Source organism: Lolium rigidum, chromosome 3 (genome assembly GCF_022539505.1).
Source record: "Lolium rigidum isolate FL_2022 chromosome 3, APGP_CSIRO_Lrig_0.1, whole genome shotgun sequence".
Taxonomy (NCBI): Eukaryota; Viridiplantae; Streptophyta; class Magnoliopsida; order Poales; family Poaceae; genus Lolium; species Lolium rigidum.
In genome coordinates this window covers 186,028,848-186,046,797 of record NC_061510.1, presented here as the reverse complement: position 1 = coordinate 186,046,797, position 17,950 = coordinate 186,028,848, and the positions used below count along the sequence as shown (strand labels likewise).

General features: G+C 40.4%; 2 long non-coding RNA genes across 2 annotated transcripts; both read left to right on the top strand.

Moving 5' to 3' along the window:
* The first annotated feature begins 5,082 nt into the window (after positions 1-5,082).
* LOC124698768 lies at positions 5,083-7,696 on the top strand. The gene is made up of 4 exons (XR_007001108.1): positions 5,083-5,141; positions 5,757-5,942; positions 6,532-6,597; positions 7,447-7,696. It is a non-coding gene; the product is annotated as an uncharacterized LOC124698768 (long non-coding RNA).
* Positions 7,697-8,879: 1,183 nt separating this feature from the next.
* Positions 8,880-10,444, top strand: LOC124698767. Its single transcript, XR_007001107.1, has 4 exons — positions 8,880-9,104; positions 9,385-9,572; positions 9,667-9,766; positions 10,306-10,444. It is a non-coding gene; the product is annotated as an uncharacterized LOC124698767 (long non-coding RNA).
* The last annotated feature ends 7,506 nt before the right edge of the window (positions 10,445-17,950 follow it).

Genomic DNA, 17,950 nt, shown 5'->3' with positions numbered 1-17,950 from the left:
ACATTGCTGATTCATAAGAGCAATGGTTTCATTTAGTACCTAAAATCATCTTGTCTCCATAAAACTTAAAGTTCAAATCCCTTTGAAAAGTAAGGAGCTGAAAAGTTAGTTTTCAGAAATAAGCAAGGTGTGAGATATATGTGATATATAAGACCTTAGTGCAAGATGATAGAATATAATTTAGTGAGACTACATAAACTCATAAGTTTTATAGGAATGTACGAAGGTTGAAGACGCTAGGCGTCCCGATCCTCCAACTAGTTGGACACTAACGATATTCGCATATCCATGAAGTGGTCGTCCTTAGTATGCACCGTTGCTAAGACTCGTCGTTTCGAAGCATCACGTGATGATCGGGTGTTATAGATTCTACGTGTGCATACAACGGGTGCAAGCCAGGTTTGCACATGTGAATACTGAGGTTAAACTTTACGAGCCTAGCATGTACAGACATGGTCTCTGAAAGTCGTCATGATTTGATGGATAAAATTATGAGTGAAATTGTTCATCACATTAAAAAGTTACTAATAGTGAAATCTGGAACACTTTTCATATGATGATCAACTTCAAAGTAAGAACCTCAAGGTTATTGGTATTTGACAAATGGACCTAGAAGTTATTGAAGGTGAAGTGTTTTTTGAGAATGAGGAAAGCTAAAAGAGAAACTACAAAAGATTTTTGGCAGAAAGAAAGAACAAACTAGAAAGTCTAGCTCAGGTGTATATAGATGATATACATGTTATGAATGTATTCTTTGTTTGGTCACACAATGAAATTCTTGGGTATTTGTACCATATTGGTTGGTATGAAGTGTCATACAAAACAACGCAATACAAGAATGCAATGGCCTAAGTGACTGACAAGGAATATGGTAGGAATGCACGTCTGGAACAAAATAAAGTGTTATTGTGCTCGTCGTTGGCATTCTACCTAGCCCTTCAGATTTATAATAAAGAACTTTATAATTGTTGTTTTGTTCTAGTCAAATGAAAACAATGAGTTGTTCAAATTATGACAGTATTCTATGTACGATGGATAAGTTATTATAAATCTTTATGGTGAAACACACATGCATAACACTGACGCTAAAATGCCATAAGGCAAATGATGTAAATTCCACTTATTAGTGGAACCGCCTTTTAGGTCATGTTAGAAAGAACGCATGAAGGAACTCCATGCAAATGGATTTTTGGAGTCATTCGATTTTTGAATCGTTCGGCGCTTGCAAATCCCTTCTAAAGAGAATGACTGAAGTACCGTTCATAGGCCAAGAGTTGAACGGGTAACTAGCTTAGTGGAAACATACATGATGATGTATATGGTTCTTAGGCATAGTTGTGTGCGGAAGATTCCTCTACTTCATGAAAACTTCCAACAATGAATTGAGTGTATATATAAGGATATATTCATTCAATATGGAAGAAGTTTGAAACATTTGAATAGATTCAAATAAATTTTAGCATGAAGTGGAAATCATCGTAATAGAAAAGTCAAATATCTATGATTGGATCATGGTGGAAATATTTGAATTACGAGTTTTAGCGAACATCTAAGAGAGTTATGAAATTGTTCTACAACTCACGTTTCTTGGAGTATCATAGTGATGATAGAGTATTCAAGAGACGTATCCAAACCTTTGTTGGGTTAATGATGAGATAAAATAAAATGACGCAATTATATTTTTTGTGGATTATGCTTTAGAGACTACCGCTTTTACACTAAATAGAGCGTCATCATAATCCGTTGAAATGACACCATATGAGTTATGGCATGGGTATAAACCCTAATAGTCCTTTCTTAAATTTTGGTATGCGTAGCATAAGTAAATAAGTTTACAACCAGAATCGGATGAATGTCTTTGTTGGTTATCCCAGAGAATTGATTGGGAATTCTTTCCACTATGGAGTCAAAGACAAAAGTGTTTGTCGATGTTTCTTACTTATTTCCAAGAAATTGTTTTCTAGCGAAGTATTTGAGTGGGAGAACAATGGAACTTGATAAGGTTTATGAACCTGAGCACGATGATCAGAGTAGCGCAGCATCAGAAATAGTTCCGTAAGCGGCCACGACGATCATGGCTCCCATGTCTACAAAGTGTTATAGTCATGGAGATCGAAGTACCTGTTGAACGTTGTAGGTATGGTTTACTTTGTGATCAAATAAATGATTTTTGGACAAAGGATTGATTTTGAACAATAATAAACCAACTACATACAAAGAAGTTATGATGGGCCCTGACTCCGTTAAAATGGCTAAGTGCCATGAAATTCAAGATAGGTGAATACTTTTTTGAAAGTAAAAAGATCTATAAAATTGATGAACTTGGATGCAATATCGTTGAAGAAGCTCAAATTGTCGAAAAGTTGTTTACGACAAAGTTCAAAGAGTTGACTACGATAAGATTAGATCTTCCGTAGCAATGCTTATAGTCTATATGGATTATTCTAGGAGCCACTACATATTTCTTTTATGAGATATGTTAGTAGGATGACAGAAATACATACCTTCTAGAAGTGAGTATTAAGGATATATACTAGACACAACCAAGAGTTTTGCTGGTCCGTGGAATACTAGATAGGTATACAAACTTTAATTGGATGAAGTGAGTATTGCGGAGTTGAAATCATCACTGGATGAAATAGTCAAAGAGTTTCTGATTTCATCAGAAACGATGAAGATACTTGCATTTGCAAGAAATTAAGTGGGAGCGCTGAGACATATTTATAATATTATATGTGGATGACATATCATTGATTAAAAATGATGTAATTATGTACTTGATGTGAATAAAAGGTTTCACCGAGAATTAAATTTAATGAAAGGATATTGACTAAAACATATTTAGCGTCAAGATCTATGAAGATAGATTGAATTGCATAGTAAGTTTAAGTCCAAGTACATAGAATGAATATTGAAACAGTTCAATACGCAAATGTCAAGAAGGTGTTCTTTTCCATGTAAAGGTTTAAAAAGACTTGAGTGTATTTGAAACTCAATGAGTAAAAACACATGAGTGATTTTAGATCACGAATAATATGTACACAATCAGATGTCCTGTGCTCTAAAGATTTAGGAGCAAATATCAGAATGATCTATGTGATGATCATTGGACAACAGTAAGAATATCCTTGAGTACTTTGGAAGAGCCAAGGATATATAGTTTTGTATGATGTAATGACAAACAAATCGATGTAAGGCATTGCACCGATATTAGTTTGGTCACATATAAAATAAATTTCAATCTCAATTAGGCTAAGTGTTGATTAAAAGGTAGCACAATGAGCTAGAAGAAGCCTATGCTAGATTCTAAATATTGTGACAGATTATACAGACAAAGGCAGAGCATGTCATTGTTTTGACAATGACTGAGGATGTTAAGTCGAGGAGTTCTTTGAGAACTTGGTGTAGTTCCGATAGTGTCAGAACTTTGAAGCTATATTGTGTGTGACAATATTAATGACATATTTCAGACCGCGGAATTAAGGTTCCACCAGAAGACTGAACATTACTTCCTATAAATGTTCCAAGAGTACCCGGCCAACCAGGCCATCCAAAGGGGGCAAACAAATCTGGAGCACACGTTTTCAGCGCAACAGTAAATTCTCCTCCCGCTTTCTACCACAACTGTTGGATGCTGTAAATTTTTCTATACCGGCTACTTCTGTTGATGCGTGCATGACGGCTGGGCCAGACTGCGTGCGGGGCCTCCAGACAGAGAGAGCGGAGGCAGCTCGGGAGCGTAGCACGTTTCCTCGCGGTGAGAAGCATACCAACCAATCCCCTCCCGTCGGCCAGCCCCAGTCCCCGGCTTCCTCGTGTTCCCAATCCGGCATCCTCTCCTTCTCCTTCTCCCCCTCCCCCAATCTGGTTCCTCCTCCACAATCCGCTCCATACCGCCCAATCCACTACCTCCTGCACAATCCGCCGCCTCCTACCGCCAGCCCCGTGCTTGCTCGTTGGTTAGGACGACCGGAGGAGGCACAGGCACCAGATCCGTCGGGATTGAAGGTGGGCGGCGCGGGGGAGACCGGCAGCGGCGGCGCCGGCTCGTCGACGAGCGCCTCCACAGGAGGTGGTGCTGAGAGACCGGCTGTGACGGCGGCCGGCGAGCTCGACGAGATGGCGGGCTAGGGTTAGCTGTTGCGATCTCTTCGTGCTGGTGACGCCGGCGGCGACCAACCGGCGGGACGACGACGAGGAGGAGAGGCGGAGGTGGCTGGAGGCCGTGGGTGGTAGGGGTGGGTGGCAACTTAGGGTGAAGCTGCAGGGCCAATAATGAGACCGTTCAAGTTTGCTTCTCCCTCCCCTCTTTGCTCCTCTCTATCTCCCTCTCTCTGCTCTCGCTATTGTTTCTCCTATCTGCAGGGAACGGAGGAGGAGATTGTGTGAGTGGAGGACCATCCAGGTTTGCTTCTTCCTCCCCTCTGTTTCTCTTCCTTTCTATCTCTGTTTCTCTCTGCTCTCGCTCTTGTTTTTCTTGGGTGCAGGGAACGGAGGAGGAGGAGGAGGTGTGACTGGAAAAGGGTGTCTGATGTAGCTATCATCCTGAGGTTCACACCGTTCTGAATTTTTTCTTAACCTATGGATTTTCCCTCCCCAAGTCAGGTTTCCCTTATGTACCTCCGACGGGACTCCGAGAACTGCAGCTAATTGCATTGAGTATGCTCATGTGATAAAATGGAACGAGGTATAGTTCTTATCTCTGTTTAATTTTGTAATAATTCAGTTCACTCTTGCAGGTTCACAATGGAAAACCTTTTGGTGTTGATGATGTAGTGGATTTATTCAGAGGTTTTCTAAACTTTGTTTCACTAATGACATCATGACATCAGAGGTCATATTTATAAGCATCTATCTAATAATTTTCTATTTAAGCATGCCAGCTAAAGCAACTCCTCGGAGAACTGATCTAGCCATTTTTAGTGTTATTATAGTGCAATATCCCTCAATCTGGCCTTCTGATGTGTTATGTGCAGAGTTCAGATGATTTTCTGATCTACTATTAAGGATACCATTGGATATTGATGACCAAGCGCTTCAAGGTTGTGCAGATTGATGACAGGGGGCTTGTGGCTGCCACCCAGCACACGACCACGCTTTCTTGCTGACCCTGACCTCAGGGGCAACAAGTTCTGGCCAAGGTAACTATCCATCTCCTCCTTCCTTTGTTCCTCTTCCTTCTCACAGAAGAAATGCCCTGGCAGCTAATACCATCTCTTCTGCAAGACCCATCCGTTCTGAGCCTAGCTGTTACAGCAGAGGGTAGCATATGGTGTCGTCAGGGCAGCAGCCCTGCTGGCTGTTGCAAAAGCTTTTGACCCCATGGCCTCTATAAGTACCATCACCTGAGTATCCTCTCTCATATAAAGCCAGCAAGGTTATGAGCTCAGTATATCTTACCTTCCGATGCAATCCAGACCATCCACTTAATGAAATGGCCGGTTGATTTTGTTTTGGGTTTTGGATATCGGCTTAACTAAGACATAATGTCCTCGAAGTTTCCATATGAATTTGTTTAATTTGTAGAGGCACATTTCATATGTTAGGACTTATGGCGTTGATCCACAAAATCAGTGGTTGAGGCGGTGGTCATGAGGCAATGGTATCGGTTGTGACTACATTGACATATATATGCCTCTCTTCTCTTGCACAAAGAATTATAGATTTATATTTAATTAGTCATTTACTCATGGTTATATATACACCCTACCAATAATTATGCCTATTTCATGTCTTGCCCTGTTTCTTGGTTTCAGGTGTTCTAGGCAAGTTGTTGGTTAATATTGTCCAGTTCGACCTGTTACCTTGTCCGAGTCCTTTATTTTAAACCCTCCACTGTTTGAGCTTGAAATGCGAGTCAAAGTCTGAACATATGCTTGTTATGTGGCGTTGCTTCGGGATGACAGGGTTTGATCAGAAAGAGAAATATATAATTCTTTACGGTATATAATGTGTCCATGAACACAATTGCCCACTCATTCATATTTTGCTCCAGGTCGAGGATCTTTCAAGGATGTACATGCTCTTTTCAAAAGTCACCATGGTCTGGAACCTGTTTCTAACATGTTCAAAATGGTATCGACTAGAGTTCTATTCCTTGCAGTCAACCAATGTTATAATTTAATTTGGCCTTTTGTAACTTTTTAATTATAACGTTTATAGAAAACAAGCAATCATATGAACTTGCTTGCCTGAATGTCCATATATGTGAGTGTGATGTTTGTGTTTTTACTTTGCAGATTTGTTTGGAGATTTACGCCCACCCAGGCATCATGTTGTGCTTCTCTTACAGAATTTCAGTTTGAGGAGAGGTAGAAAAGAAGTTATACAGGTATTGCAGCATATTTGGATTTACTATATTAGTAAAAACTATTGCCATCTTCAATCACTGTGCGTATCTACTTTTGTTTCCTTCGTTTGTTCATAGGAGTAGATTATCACGTAATGCTTTAGTTCATACAAAGCTTCCAATTTCTATATTTATTCCAAGAACACACGTCTGAGATTCAGGAATGTTTTTATATTTCAAAGGCTGGCACCATTAGAATGGAGCGGTGATGCTAGAAGAAAGCTGCAAATCATGAATGACCGTCAACGGTGTGTCCCTATCTGAATTGTATGTCGCTTACTGAATAATGTTGGGAAGGTTATGTTCTTGAAAATTCCCCTGAACACAAATGCTCAGTTTGCAACGATTTGTTGTGATGTGCCTGTTATGTAGTATTATATATTTGCAATTTCATTGATTCCTCTGCATATACCGCATAGCCATCGTAATTTTGATCAGAAGGGGCAATTGAAATACGTTCTGCAACGAAAGAAATATTTGGCTACTTTACTGAACATATAATCATGGATGATCAGTAGGAATTGTGGGCAATGGCATAGCACTGATCAAAATAGACATCACTAAAATTACACAATTGAAAATTACATTTCTTATTTGATTTTTCATTTTCTTCGTCGATTTGCAGTCACTAGCAGAGGTAGGTACCATGAGTGAATAAATCAGATCTGAAACAGAGACAATTAGCGGTTGTTTGCATTGATGTTGGCCAAGCTGATCTCCAATTGATTATGATTCTGTTTTGATGCATTGTTTAAACTCGCAACTTAAATACTTTCGCTAATGATTGGATCTCACGCTATTTTAGATCTTTGAGTGGTGAATCTCCATCTCTAGGCAATATAATCTTTGGTATTAATAAGATCACATGTGATGATTTGATACAAGTTTCTCTGAGTAATTACATAGACGTTTATTATTGTACTACTAATAGATGACCCTAGGCTTTTTCTAACTTTCACCTAGCTCGAGTTTATGGTGCCTCATTCTAGCTAGATAAATGTGTTGAACTGATACTGCACATAATTCATAATTTTACACAGATGTTTTTCGTGCTTTGAATTTCTTATTTCCAGAGGCTAACTTGTTGTCTCACTCAGACAACCTCTTGCAACAGCTGTTGCTGCCAGTGGATGGCAAGCAGTCCCCGCCGCCGCAGTCCCGCTACTGCTGAGAGTAAGTTGGACCATATCTATTAAATAGGCTCATTCTTCTTGTTTTATCTGAACTACTATGATGGCATGCTAATATTAGCTGATTTTAATCTGAACTACTATGATGGCATGCTAATATTAGCTGATTTTAAAATTCTTAAATAGGCTCATTCTTGTTTCTAATGTTCCGGTGCAGTAAAATTTAAAAATTGGACCATATCTATTAAGTGATGTCTGATATTAGTATCTGCTCAATTCTAAATTGTACCATATCTATTAAAGGATTGAAAACAAGCATTTTGATCGAGTTTACCATATTGTAGAAATGGTTGACTGTCATAGATGTGGTTTGCTCACGCTGATACTCGAATAGTGTTGGAATCTGTGTCGAAAATACTTGGTTGCACTCGAATGTGCTCATTTTGTTGTAGATTTCCTATTCATTTCGATTGATATCTATGTAGGCTATGATTTTACACTATCAATACTTCTTTCTCTTGTTATCCAATATTTTGATCCTTAGAAATATAATAATGTTAGTCCTGTTACAGGAAAAAGCATGTGGTTTGATAAACTATTGGTGTCTGGGCTGAGGCTACTATGGTAGAGATCATGACTGCTCTCAAGTCTCAACACTCAGAATTTGTACACAATAAGATTATACCTACTATGGAAACTGGGGAATAAGTTTAATACTACACTGGTTCCTTACACTCATATTTAGAGGTTTTCCAAATATTGCAATGGAGTTCATTTGCAGAATCTTGTCATGTTAAGAAAAAACAATGTATTTTACACAATTCAGAAATTCTCAATTTGAATAAAATATATTATGTGTTACTTGCGAAATTAATTTGAGGTACTCGCACAAGAAACTGAATGCGTAGCCATTATGTTGGGTAATTATTGTATGTCTTACTTTAGATATAATTACGGCTATTATGTGTTCTTATTGATACTCAATTAATATGTGACCAAAACAACTCTGGACAAACTAATGGAGCTTTCGGTGACCGTATGAGGATCATCGAGACTAAGCATGTGTTTAAGTCACATGGAGTTGATACAATTTATAATTATTGTTATAGGGGTGGGCCGTCTGGTTGCCTCCTTTCTTGTCTCAATGAGATGGTCTGATTGTCGTGCGAGCCAACAGCGGCGACTCAGGGCAGAGGCTCTTTTTGTCTGATGGAGCTCTTTGACATGGTGCACTCCCCACCAGCCTGATGACTCGTGGTGGTCGTCCAGACTTGTATTCGGCTAGAACTACCATCTATAGGTATACGTCTCCTTCCCACCTCCTTTTTTTGTGCAATCAATGATTTGGCTATGCTCATTTGGTGTGTAATAAGCTTGCGACATCCGGCGTGGCACGAGGAGCTCTCAGGTCGCGGTGTATTGCTTCTGCATATATTAGACTGCTGGCATCGAATTGGGTTTGCTGGTGGAAAGTTCTGTGTCGTATCAGTCTTTAAGAGTGTAGACTTAATCAAGGGGAAGGAAGAAATCGTATTGAGAGCTGTCCAAATTTTTTGTCTTGCTGTGTGGCTGTGTGGTTCATGAAAATAAGAGATGCCCATGTGGTCTTGGCCTTCTCCCCGAAGGTGATTTAGTAGCTCCGATGCCTTCTCTCCTGTTTGGCTGGCTCTAACTCCGTGGATTGCCTTAATATAATTTTTGTAATCAAGTTAGAAATCACATATATATTCATGCATCTCTTATTATTGACGAGTACTGCAAAGAGCGTACTTCGAAGCCTGATGTCTCTTTTTACCAAACAATAAAGTTTAGTATGGATGCTCACACTTCTATCACTGAAATTTAAATGCACATCAGTATAATTATTGAATTTCTGTCATGTGCTTACTACTTTATTTTCTGCAGGGGCTTTCTTAGAAGCTACGGGGAATTTGGAATTTGTTTACATCGCTTTGAGACATTATGCAGGTGTATGTAGTCAATCTGTCTAATGAGAATGCTGAAGTTCCACGAGCCCAGACTTGCTGATGACCCTTGGTACGAAGCTCTGGAGGCAGAATCATGGACGGAGTGGCCACAGCGCAACCCTCACGGTATAGCAGCCTTGATGTATCAGAAAATTTTGTCAACACAAGGGCCTTCTCTATTTGCCGTTCATTTCTGTATGTTCCTTGGCTTTTCTCACAGGCAGAGGGTTACTGCAGTCGTTGAGGTAGTCTGTGTGAGGCTGGTTTGGGCATTATCCACTGCCTCCTTCATTCTCCAGACCAAGCCCAACACCATGAAGGTTTGCTCAGTCAGAAATGTATTAATAATTTGTTTCTTTGTTTTCATAGGATAATTCATTGATTGGTTATCTTTTGGAAATAGGTGATTCCCCCCACTCTATACTGAACAAGATTGGATTTTAATTGTGGAGCTAATCTTATAGCAGGAATATGTGTATTTTACTTTGTAGATAAAGTAGGTATGTTAGTTCATGGGGTTTATGCCAAGAGTTTTGAAAAACCAGGGTTGAGCAAGTTCTCATCAATTTTATTTGCTTACCCGTACCCGTCAGCAATATAATAAAGCAAAACTAGGTTATCAAACATACTCTGGTTTACTTAAAGTTTCACCTTACAAGAGTTAGTTCAGGGTTTACAGTTTGATAGTGTTTGTATTATGCAGAACTTCTGCAACAATCCATGATAAAACTCCACAACAAAACCTGTTTTTTAAGTTAGATGTCTTATTTTGTGAACCCTTGATAACGCAAGAATTAATTGTTGTTCATAAAAAAAATCCTGCAGGGAAAGTAACTAACTATGTTGACTTTGCATTCAGAATATCAAGTGCATATTTAATGAAAATGGAAGACATTGGAAGATCTTGTCTTAGCCACAGAGGGTGGAGTATCTGCAAATATATAGACAGTGAATTTGATTTGGAAAATATTACTACTGATGCTGAGTTGCAGGAAAGAAAGTGCTCGACCATATTACCACAGGTGCAATTATCCCTCCTCCCAAAGTGGATTATTTATTTCATTATGGAATCCATTTTGCCCGTTAAGTTTACTTGGCTACCATGGGGTACATGGTTTCTGATGTCCTCATATGTAAACCACCAGACCAGTTTGTTTGTCTTCACGAAAATGTGTTTTATTTGTTTACACAGAGAGATATTGTTTACTTAGGCGTTTGCAAAAAGACCGTCATATTTTGGTCCACTAATATTAACTCCTCAACCTTCCAGATTTTTGGAAGAAATGTCATAGGGATATGTCAGACGATTTAACTCCTCAACCTTCCAAATGATTACGTTCAAAATGATGTTTGTGCCACTCTGTGAGACCACACCATTTATCAGAATTCAAAATATTTATGAGAATAACTCACACTTTGTTACCTAATATAAGATGTTTTGGTGAATGGAGGTTGTATTTATGATGTATACAGATCACACAGATTGTTGCTAGCCATACATATATATCCTCATAAGGACGAGGACAGATAAGAAAGTGAAGTCCACCTTTACCTGAGAATATCAAAGCTGGATCCATCTATCTCAGATTTGCCTCCCTGTGGAAAATAATGGAGCATGCTAGGATATTCTACCTATACAACTGTAGATTCAGTGGGTTACACACTTCCAATAAAAAGTCTGAAGATGTTGTTTTACTTTTTAAACAACAAGAGCAAAGGCTGCTACTGATTGTTGGGTTCCAGGAATAGAAAGGAAGACTGAATCTATGTTTAGAAGCATCAGGTTAGTGTTTTCATGATCCTCGGCCGCTGAAGCTCATTGAGATTAGAACTTAGCATTGTGTTCGAACCACTCAATTATGTTGAAAACTTTGATATAGCAGGCCCATAATACTTCAATAGGTGGAAGTTGTAGATTGACACATTGGAAAGCACCATGAGATTATGCAAGGTCCTCCATTCTAATGGGAAATTTGACATCGCAAGAGCCAACGATATTTTGAATTTGAGTGTTCTAGAATAAATCAATAGTAAGTCTCAAAAGAGTAAAATTGGTTAGAGTATGGGTACAGTTGAAAATTAGATAAACCTGAACAAATAAAATGTAAATGGAGTGTATCTGAAAACTGAAAGCCAAGTTCTGGAATTATATACACTAACATATAGGAAATAATATTACTGTGTTATCCTTTGGCTAAGCTTCTCTATATAGAGATGTTGAAAACCAATAATGTGTAGTTCTACCTTTTTTTTGCAGTTTTGGCGGTCCATCTTCTCCGAGCAAAGCCATAGGCCATGGACCTGCTGCTCTGCTCTAATCTGGTAGCAGCCTGACAGTGGTGAGAGAGCAGGGGACGGGGCTACATTACGAGAGATCTGGACGTTTTTTTTTTGAACAGAGATCTGGACGGTTTGGAGTTAGAATGCCCAAATCCTAAATTTCTATTTAACCCCTTTGCTTTATTTATATGTACTTTATAGCTCCCAGATATATGAGCTATCTACCTTAACATCATCAGAGTAGAACTAAACATATTATTGCAATATGGGCTATTTATTATCGTGCGACCTTTTGATTCTATCATCTGTGTTTGTGTTGTATGACAATGTATTGCTATTGGTGATTTTCTGACCATCTTGGTGTGCAACTGAACTATCAGTTGTCTATTTACTGTGGCTTCATTTGCGTTTTATTTCTTGCTGATTATCACGATGTACTCACTTACTGATAGGACATGGCTTCAATTCAGGCTCGGGTTTGGTCTTTGCGCCGGGGCGCACCCGGTCATCCGTATTAATAGTCTGTCGTTTGCATTGATTTAGGCATTTCTCTCATGTACTATTTCTGCCATTTGCGCGATAGCGCAACCGGTCATCTAGTATACGATAAATGCCGACTCATGGAAAATGAGTGATGCATGGAGACGCAAATGAATTGCAAAATACATACGTTTCTGAGCATGTTAGATTCGTTGACTGAAACCTCTCCCGTGAGCAAAACATGATAAGCAGCAGAAGACCAAGGTGTTATATCTTTACAAATGTAAACTAAATTATTGACTCTAGTGCAAGTGGGAGACTGTTGGAGATATGCCCGAGAGGCAATAATAAATCTATCTATTATATTATTAAAACAACAAACAATCTACGGTCAAGATTAATAAAAAAGTTACTCTAGAGAATTGAACGACTGAGAATTTAAAAAATAAGCACCTCGGTTTTAACCGGGAAAGTCTCCACGTCTCAGCTTTAACGGAGAATTTATCAAACAACCTTCGCCACGTCTTGTTTAAACAGCCGCCATGTTATATCCCAGATTTACCAACGACCCTTGGCATCCTATGCCATCCACTTTGTTTGAACAACAACAAACAATCTACGGTCAAGATTAATAAAAAAGTTACTCTAGAGAATTGAACGACTGAGATTTTAAAAAATAAGCGCCTCGGTTTTAACCGGGAAAGTCTCCACGTCTCAGCTTTAACGGAGAATTTATCAAACAACCTTCGCCACGTCTTGTTTAAACAGCCGCCATATTTTATTCCAGATTTACCAACGACCCTTGGCATCCTATGTTTACTCGTACCGTGGTATATGGTCTCTTATGAACTCATTCATATGCTTGCAAGACATTAGACGACATTCCACCGAGAGGGCCCGGAGTATATCTATCCGGTCATCGGGATGGACAAATCCCATTCGTTGATCCATATGCCTCAACTCATACTTTCCGGATACTTAATCCCACCTTTATAGCCACCCATTTACACAGTGGTGTTTGGTGTAATCAAAGTACCTTTCCGGTATAAGTGATTTACATGATCTCATGGTCATAAGGACTAGGTAACTATGTATCGAAAGCTTACAGAAAATAACTTAATGACGAGATCTTATGCTACGCTTAATTGGGTGTGTCCATTACATCATTCATACAATGACATAACCTTGTTATTAATAACATCCAATGTTCATGATTATGAAACTAATCATCCATTAATCAACAAGCTAGTTAAGAGGCATACTAGAGACTTCTTTGTTTTTCTACATATCACACATGTACTAATGTTTCGGTTAATACAATTATAGCATGATATATAAACATTTATCATAAACATAAAGATATAAATAATAACCACTTTATTATTGCCTCTAGGGCATATCTCCTTCATCATATGCCATCCACTTTGTTTGAACGACAACCGCGATATTCGGGTTAGTTATCCCAGATTTATCGACGATCAACCATCGCGTTTGAGGACTGTCAAGGACTCCCGTGCCTTCTCCAACAAAGTTTCCTATAAAACATCCGATAAGATCCACGAACATGGCGAGCCTTTAGACGTTCTCGCGACCAAAGTGCGAAACAGAAAAGACCCCAACCTGCGGCATCTCCAGGAACAGCAGAAGCACTCCTCGGAGGTGGCAGGTGGACGTGCAGCGGACATGGAGATGGAAGCATGTCCGACGAGATCGACGACGATGGCGAGACCTTCAAGGGCCGTCAAGCGGACATGGAGATCAAAGCATCTCCCACGAGATTGACGATAATATATGGCGAGACCTTTGAACGGTCGTGAAGCGGACATGGAGATCGAAGCATCTTCGAGGAGATCGACGACTATGACGAGACCTTTGACGATCCCGCGACGGTAAAGATCGGAACACATAAGGCTCCGACATATGTGGCATCTCCAGGAACAACAGAATCGGGCCTCGGAGGTGGTAGTGGCCATCAAGCGGACATGTCGATGAAAGCTTCATGCCTTCTCCTACAAAGGACACGCCCAGCTTGATGGGGCCTAAGGCCACGTGGGTTGCCCGATCTCACGAATTGACTGAGGGAAAGGAGGGGGAGAGGAAGAACACGATGAACACACGCAAACGCACACCAACCCGATACAATTCGGTTTACTCCCGATTGCCCGAACCACTATCCCGATAGAATCTCTCAAGAGAAAGACGCGCGGTAGAATCCCCGAGAGGAAGATCGGTATACGATCGGTAGAATCACACGAGTGAGAGACCGGTGGTTGAATCACAAGTGTGAGAGACTAATCATATAAGGAGTGCCTTGTACAATAGATTTGGGTAAATCTAAGAAGGGGGTTTCCCTAATCCCAAAGGGATGGTGGAGGCATGAGCCTAAAACTCAATTCAACTCTAGTCTCATGAAGGGGGAGGTGGGAGCTTATATATAGGGAGCCACTAAGGAGGGGTAGTTTAGGGAAACAAGGGGGTACATGGGCCTTGACCCGAATTGACTTGTGGCAGGCGCCTTCTCTTCTTGGCGACCTCGGACGCACTTCTTCCTTCTTCTCTTCCATGCCTCCGTGACCTCGGCCTTGAGTGTGGTTCTTGACGTTGACGCACATGATGAAGCGAAGACCGTAGATCGGGCTGGATCATCTCCCCCCACTTGAAAAATAGTCGTCCTCGACGATAAGTCTTCATGAATGTGTAGAGGAGGTAGATGACACCAACGCTTGAATGTCCCTTCACTTGTCAGGAGCCCTATCAATAGCACAAGAAAAGCAAAGGAGCAATCAAAGCGTAGCCAAAGTTCAATGGATTTAGCAAGAGAGCGCAAGTAGAAGGAGGTCACCTTATCAAAATGCCGGTGTGCTTGATACGTCTCCGACGTATCGATAATTTCTTATGTTCCATGCCATATTATTGATGATACCTACATGTTTTATGCACACTTTATGTCATATTCGTGCATTTTCTGGAACTAACCTATTAACAAGATGCCGAAGAGCCGATTCTTTGTTTTCTGCTGTTTTTGGTTTCAGAAATCCTAGTAACGAAATATTCTCGGAATTGGACGAAATCAAGACCCGGGGTCCTATTTTGCCACGAAGCTTCCGGAAGACCGAAGAGGAGTCGAAGTGGGGCCACGAGGGGCCGCCACCATAGGGCGGCGCGGCCCGGGCCTTGGCCGCGCCGACCTGTGGTGTGGGGCCCCCGTGTGGCCCCCACGTTGCCCTTCCGCCTACTTAAAGCCTCCGTCGCGAAACCCACGATGCGAAAAACCACGATACGGAAAACCTTGCGAGACGCCGCCGCCGCCAATCCCATCTCGGGGGATTACGGAGATCTCCTCCGGCACCCTGCCGGAGAGGGGATTCATCTCCCGGAGGACTCTACACCGCCATGGTCGCCTCCGGAGTGATGAGTGAGTAGTTCACCCCTGGACTATGGGTCCATAGCGGTAGCTAGATGGTTGTCTTCTCCTCATTGTGCTTCATTGTTGGATCTTGTGAGCTGCCTAACATGATCAAGATCATCTATCCGTAATGCTATATGTTGTGTTTGTCGGGATCCGATGGATAGAGAATACCATGTTATGTTAATTATCAAGTTATTACATATGTGTTGTTTATGATCTTGCATGCTCTCCGTTATTAGTAGAGGCTCTGGCCAAGTTTTTGCTCTTAACTCCAAGAGGGAGTATTTATGCTCGATAGTGGGTTCATGCCCGCATTGACACCAGGACGATGACGAGAAAGTTCTAAGGTTGTCGTTGTCTTGTTGCCACTAGGGATAAAACATTGATGCTATGTCCGAGGATGTAGTTATTGATTACATTACGCACCATACTTAATGCAATTGTCTGTTGCTTTGCAACTTAATACTGGAAGGGGTTCGGACGATAACCTCGAAGGTGGACTTTTTAGGCATAGATGCGGTTGGATGGCGGTCTATGTACTTTGTCATAATGCCCAATTAAATCTCACTATACTTATCATGACATGTATGTGCATTGTTATGCCCTCTCTATTTGTCAATTGCCCGACTGTAATTTGTTCACCCAACATGCTTTTATCTTATGGGAGAGACACCTCTAGTGAACTGTGGACCCCGGTCCATTCTTTAATACTTGAAATACAAATCTGCTTGCAATACTTGTTTTACTTGTTTTCTCTGCAAACAATCATCTTCCACACAATACGGTTAATCCTTTGTTACGGCAAGCCGGTGAGATTGACAACCTCACTTGTTTCGTTGGGGCAAAGTACTTTGGATTGTGTTGTGCAGGTTCCACGTTGGCGCCGGAATCCCTGGTGTTGCGCCGCACTACATCCCGCCGCCATCAACCTTCAACGTGCTTCTTGGCTCCTCCTGGTTCGATAAACCTTGGTTTCTTTCGGAGGGAAAACTTGCTGTTGTGCGCATCATACCTTTCTCTTGGGGTTCCCCAACGAACGTGTGAAATACACGCCATCAAGCATATTTTCTGGCGCCGTTGCCGGGGAGATCAAGACACGCTGCAAGGGGAGTCTCCACTTCTCAACCTCTTTACTTTGTTTTTGTCTTGCTTTATTTTATTTACTACTTTGTTCGCTGCATTATATCAAAACACAAAAAAATTAGTTGCTAGTTTTACTTTATTTACTGTCTTGCACTCTATATCAAAAACACAAAAAAATTAGTTACTCGCATTTAGTTTACTTTTGTTATCATGTCTAGCTCTGTACATGTTACTTCTTCACCCGAGGAATTAGTTTTTACTTTTAAACAAGGGGATGAGGAAAGTTTTAAAGATGCTTGGTCCAGGATTTTTACTTCTTATCGTAAAGCTGAACCTCAAATGACTCTAAGTTTGCTCCTTAGTAATTTCTATTTTGGTCTTATGATTCGCTATAGATATGCCTTGGATGCTCTAGTGGGAGGAGATTTCCTTCATTGTAATGGGGATCAAGCTTTTAATGCCATAAAGAAGTTGGTTGCATCACATGATTCATCTAATAACCTTGATTCAGCCCTTATTAGCATTCATAATAGATTAAACACTCTTGAGATAAGTGCATCTCGCTTAAATGAAAATTATGGATATATTCGTAACCGTCTTGATCAAGTTTTAGTGAACTCTGAACCTTCATTGTGGAATCCTACTATTAAAATTGTCATAGGTGACCAAACTCTTCGTGCTAATTGTGATATTATGACTGAATTTTGCCTAATGCCTAAGGGTATTCATAAATCTTTGAAACTTTGGGAATTCACTGAAGGGGGAGAAGGAATAACTCTTATTGATAACTCTGTTATAATTCCTAAAGGGATAGCTGCGGGTGTGCATACAACTATTCTTGGGATAACAATATCCATTGATTACCTTGTCATTGAATGTGCAGGAACAGGACAAATCACACTCGGAAGATCCCTGCTGAAATTATTGGGAGCAGTCATAGACGTGAGAGAAGGCACCCTAAAATTCACCTCTACACCCGGGGGTAGCCATACATTCCCTAAGCCAAAGAGTAAGGACAAGAAAGGTAAGGATAAAGCCCAAGGTAATGTCAATGCACCACCCTTTGATGACACTTGAGTTACACTTTACGCGCCTAGGCTGAAAGGCGTTAAAGAAAAGCGCTTATGGGAGACAACCCATGTTTTTACTACAGTATTTTTGTTTTATATTTGAGTCTTGGAAGTTGTTTACTACTGTAGCAACCTCTCCTTATCTTAGTTTTATGTTTTGTTGTGCCAAGTAAAGTCTTTGA